Raw genomic sequence first — 6,246 nt, 5'->3', positions numbered from 1 at the left:
GAACTCTAAAATTGTTACACACATAGATACGCACAACGTAATTTATTATATAAACAATATATGCGTATAAATTACGATTAAACCGGATGAAATATGTCACAGGGAATAACATTTTTATGACCGCCCAGCAGTAACTCTATTCAGCTGAATAGACGTCAGTGATTGGTTGAAATTACAGAAATACGACAACTTTAACATGGAATAACTTGCGAATTCCTTTTTTTTTGTTAAGAAGACTAAGAGTAAAAGATGTTTTATATGACACATTCTACCAGTGTCCCAAGTTTCAAAGTGTTTCGTTAAGAAAATACTGGTGCCCCCGTTTTAAAATAGATCCTCACCATTTTCCGGCCATTCACGGTCCCTGCAAGCGTGTATGTATACAATTTATGTGCATTGACAGCAGCAACAGAACTCTTCAGCTCTTATTTCTAGCAGTGTAGTTGTTCTAACACCCTCAGTTATTCATATATATATATATATATATATATATGTATATATACATATATATATGGAGAGAGAGCGATCTATCAGTATATATGTGTGTATAAACAACACAAAATTCCTGCCAGAGCACATACTTTGGGATTTCAAGATAAAAGCAAATAACGATATGTTGACTAGCACGTGATACTTTGTTCCTTCGCACTCTCTGTTTGACATTCCTCTGCTTCTTACAGATTGGTTTGTATTCCCATGGCACAAGACTTTTTAAAATCTTCGTGAAAGCATGCAAAAATTAAAAAAAAAAAAAGATTTCTTATTTCTCTATTACAGTAAAATAACATACATACAGGAATCCCCAGCAACTAATAAAGGTATTAGTAGTTGGGGTCGTAAATATTTTCTCACTTTGTAGTGCAACGCCAGTGTCTTTGATATAGTTTTGGCCGGTTTTTTTGGCTTTTTGGTTGTGTAGTTCCAAATCAGTCTTTATTTAGCAAACCTATTATCTAAGGCGTTCCAGTTATGACAATTCCGTCATTTTCTTAAGTGCAGCAAATCCCGATCTTCACTACTCAACATGCTTATTTTTAAGAAGGTAGGTAGGTACGATTTGAGAAAGATTTGGTTGCTCTTTCTAGCCGTTCAAGTGACCATGCAGGAACTCCCACGACATATATATATATGTCGTTTTTGTATTTGGTTTGCAAGATTCTTTATGTGAATTCCTGTGTTAATTAATAAGGCATTAAAACAAAATGATCCTCCTCAGACACAATATATATGTATGATATATAATGCATGTATATATATGTATATACATTAGAGAAAAGGGACAAAACAGGAAGTTGGAAAATTTATTGGTATTATTTAATCCCCACCAAACATGTTTCATTTCTTATGGGAATTAAAGAGTTTTACATGTCTAACACATAAAGCTGTAGTTCCTTGTAGCAAATGAAACATGTATAATGGTGAATTAATATTACCAATTAATTTTCCAACTCCCTGTTTCGTTATACAATAACTCAGCAAACAATATTTCTAGAATTTTCAACTTTGAAATGTACTATTGAAAGTCTTGTCGTTGGTCAATGTATAAGTTCCCACGTTGACTAATGTATACAGCCTCACGTTGACTCGTCTATAGAGTTCCTCGTTGACTCTTGTATAGGCTACTTTAATGATCTGTATAATAGTTTCCTTCGTTGAGGCACTTTCATATTTCTATAAAGTTGAGTATAAACCATGACCATTCAGTCTTTCAGCCTTGTCGTTTTTTTTTTTTACACATAAAAGAGTAATATTGGAAGTGTGAAGAAGAAGAATCATTAGCAATGAGCATACTTTTCTAAACTTGTATTGTGGATGACGATTTTATGACAAATGGAAATGGACATAAATGAACTTCGATGTGTTTGCCATCTCAAGATGAAACAAATATTTTGAGAGAGGAAGAGCCATCGAGGGGAGCCCCTATACGGTCATCTAACCAGTTAGAAAAAGCGGTAAAATTTCCTTTACATCACATACAACTGCCTCATAAGAGGAAGGACATAATATAGTCGTAGATGTCTGAAATTAAGGTGATGTCAAGGCTGATTTGCCTTTGATTACAATTTGCCCGATTGCGTGTGTGTGTGTGTGTGGTGGGTGGACCTTAAAGCTATAAACAACAAAAGAAAAAAAGATCAGCGGTTCTTGACCGTCCATAGGCTCACGAGGCCGCTTTCCTACATTCTTTGGCGTGTGAATATTCCTCCTCTCAGCCTCGGATACCGCTCCGTTGGTTGCAGGTGAAACTCCTTTTTGCCAGCTGAGTGGACGGGAGCAATGTCAAATGAAATGCTTTGCTCTGGAATACAAAGCATCACCGGGTCCAGGAATCGAAACCGAAATTTGATGATCATTAATACAACACTTCAACCACTAAGCCACGCGCCTCCGCTTTATAACAGCAACAACAACAACAAATTTCATTCGAATGAACTAACGAGCGAGCCTCTACTAGGTTACTCGATCTTTTAGAAATAGAAGCTAAATCCTCCTAAAATCAGACTTCATCCGTTGCCCAGTTTTACACCACTATCACAATTAGGTGGTTCTTAGATACCTTTTCAACCTGTTGAAAGCATTAAGAGCAGGTCTCTGGCTCCATAAAAACTAACTCACCCCTGCTTTCCAGTCTCAGAGGCTCTGAAAAGGGTCATGGAGCACTCCCCTTTCTTCCACTAACGAAACGATTACAAATACACATTGGACAATGTAATTATACAAAAAGACGTAATGGTTCTGGTTGGAACGCCTTTCATCATCATATGTCTGCTTGAGTAGAGCAGATTTGTGTGTGTGTGTGTGTTGAGGTAACTGCTTATTAGGTGTGCCCTTTCGACAATGGCAAACGTAGTCATGTTTGTTAGAGCGTATTGTGCTGGTGTGTTGCACGTGTGTGTGTGTGTGTTGCACGTGTGTGTATGCATGTGTGTGTGTGTGTGTGTGTGTGTGTGCACGTGTCTGTATGTATGTGTGTCTGGGTGTGTTGACTTCGGATGACATAGAGAATGTTCGCAATTGCTATAATATTTCTAACGAGGTGAAGGAAAACTGAAAGCCGGTTACAGCTGTTAACATTTTACTTGATAGCTACATGACGCGATTTGATCTTTAACACTCGACCAAACAGACTGATATCGGATAACAGCATATCGCTAACGTAAAATCTAGTTTTTCAGTATTTTAATCCCATATACACATTTTTTGGAGTTTTACATGTTTCATTCTATCTTAGGTATTGTTTGAAATTTAAGACGACCTACGTAGGTAACTTTTAAAAGCCATCAGATGTTTTCTTTACCTCATTAGACAATGAAATGCAATGATTTCGTTTGCACTACTTTTATCCAGTGACCTTTTGAAGGAATCATCGGACATGGTGCTTTCTCTTCTGAGTTCAAATCGTGGCGATGTCAACTTTGCCTTTCATTTTTCTCCAGTCTCTGTAATCCACTAAAACACTCTCAAATTCGTATCTTTGCCATTCATTCTCATGGGATCGATAAAGTATCAATTAAGTATTGTGATCTCTTCTCTCTCTCTCTCTCTCTCTCTCTCTCTCTCTCTCTCTTTTTTGTCACTATGGGAAAAACAAAACGCGTGGCATATTTGAACTAAGAAGGCAAAAGAGATGGTACAAATGCCACAAGACATTTTGTCCGACGCAGTAACGATTCTGCCAATTTATCGCCCTTTCTGTTAATAATAATAATAAAAATCCTTTCTACTCTAGGCACAAAGCCTGGCTTTTCCAGGGAGAGGCAAAGTTGTATATATTAAACCCTGAAAGAAATAGAAAAAATAAAATAGAGACATAGAAACTTTGAAGAGACACTTAGGAAAGTTAAGGTAAAGCACGAAGGCTCTATTGTTAGAACTAAGGTGCACACCGTAAGACAGGAGTGGACGAAAGTTGTTCGATGGACTCTGTTGACACAACGTAACAACAAAGCTACTACGGCTCGGTCTTTGGCAGAGTATAGTGGGCGCATGTTTCTCGCCCTGAATAGATGTGTACAGCTTTTTAGCAGCACTTCAATCGACTAGTCCAAGACGAATAGCAGGCCTTAAGAGTTGGACACTATCTCTAGTAAGATCGTCAACCAAGACTGCAGAGCTCTTACTACTCATAATCTGGGCCGGTTCCCTTCGCATTTCTGTGTGTTGGGGACTATGATCTTGGTTCTCACTAGTAGACGGCGAACTGGCAGAACCGTTAGCAGGCCGGACGAAATGCTTAGCGGCATTTCGTCCGTCTTTACGTTCTGAGTTCAAATTCTGCCCATGTCGACTTTGCTTTTCATCGGTGTCGATAAATTGCTGACCTTGTACTAAAATTTGGAATTATCATCATTATTGTAGTAGTAGTAGTAGTAGTAGTGGGAGGAGGAAGAGGACAAGGAGGAGAAGAAGAAAAAATGAACTGAAATAATTAAAGTGCATTTAGAGAAAATGGCTTGGGATAAGAAGTTGCTTTGCTAACGAGTGAGTTGTGAGTTTCTCCGTGCGGAAAGACACGTGCATCGCTTGAAATCATGTAACTGTGACGAAGCCTTACTTCAAAAGTTACTTGAGAAATTCTAGCGTCTTCTTTGGAGTTAAGTTTGTTTCTCACACACCGTAATGCAACCAAATATGAAGAAAATAAGGTAAAGAAAAGAAACCAGAGCTAAAAATCATGAAAGCAAGGCAGTAATCAAGAACGATGACATATTATCTGTGTACAGGTGTAACAGGAAGACGAGTCGTGTTATGTTGTTGTAGTAATTTGATAAGTTATAAAGAAAGTATTGTTTAAGCGTCTTCTTTCTTTCTTTTGTTCAAAGGACAGAGAAAATACACTTGATCAACAGCATATTTTCATTCGATTTGATAATATACAGCAACTTGTCTAAATGTATAGCGGCAATTACTCTGATTTAAAAGTGTACTAATATCTAAAGTGGAGTTTCGGAGATACATCTTTTTCTTGCTGTGTTAAATTGAATTAAAAATGATAAAATATCCGCGAAGGCACTCTGTACAGCCTTTCTTTTACAAAAAAAATCAAATAAAATAATAATAATAAATAAAATAAATATATAAAATTGGGAAAATATCCTTAGATTTTGCTGTCCAAAGTCAGTGAACTTTGTTTGATGCTGATAAAGTTTGACGAGTTCAATGCTGGAAAGTAAAACATGGGTCATAGGGAAGAAGAATGACACAGTATTCGGTGCGTGATCTGGGATGAAACACAGGAGGAACTACAACAAAAAGGCTGCTATGGGGATCAGAGAAGTCTGAGTGAGCGGCGTGCAATTTCTGAGAAAAAATCGGTCTAATGACTGCTGTTGTAGTAATAAGTCAAGAGAGAAAGATGTTGTTAAAAATTATATTAAGATGCTCACTGGAGTAACGTGATGGTGACTGAATGTTTACCGATCACCAAGATGGCCCTCCTCTGGGAAGGTATATTGAATATTTTTCTGATAGTCAATATTTTTGTGACCAATATTCTAAAATGAAACACATTGACGCATTGTGGATGGTCAACAATTATTTAGCGTTAAAATACTTAAGGATCATAACGAAAAGAAAAAAAAGGATGTGCCTCTTACATGGAGGGCATAACGTCCAGTGGCTGTTGAAGCCAATTCTAGGTTAAATAGGCTACTTAGATCATCCCAGACAAACAGGTTTAGAAAGTGTACGTAAACCATGTAAGTTTTTGAGTGTATGCAGAAAGAAAAACAGCAAAATCCCTTGGTATGGAGTGGAGCTAGACATTACATGTTTCTCTGTACTTATTATTACAGATTTCTTTAATTGCTTATGCTTGTGTCTACACTGCGATACTTACTTCTTGGTGATCATCTCAAAAGGCTCTCTGAGGATAATATCATTCTCAGTCAGACAGAGATATAACAATAAGAAATGTTAATTGGGAAAAATTACTTCGGTCTTTAGGGATTACGTTGACGAGCAAGCTCATTCAACATACTCAATCCATCAGACTCAAAAACAAGCAAATCTGCGCCCATTGTAATGAGTGGGTCAGGCGTCTGAAGAAGAAGAAGAAAGAAACCAACAATGCAACTATATCTTGTCCGTTGTTGAAACCATACCTTCAACGAATCAGAAATATGCCAGACCGGCCTAGCTGAGAAGAAGAAGAAGAAGAAGAAGAAGAAGAAGAAGAAGAAGAAGAAGAAGAAGAAGAAGAAGAAGAAGAAGAAGAAGAAGAAGAAGAAGAAGAAGAAGAAGAAG

Source organism: Octopus bimaculoides, chromosome 23 (assembly GCF_001194135.2).
Source record: "Octopus bimaculoides isolate UCB-OBI-ISO-001 chromosome 23, ASM119413v2, whole genome shotgun sequence".
In the NCBI taxonomy this organism is placed as follows: Eukaryota; Metazoa; Mollusca; class Cephalopoda; order Octopoda; family Octopodidae; genus Octopus; species Octopus bimaculoides.
Note: the sequence above shows the minus strand (reverse complement) of the source record.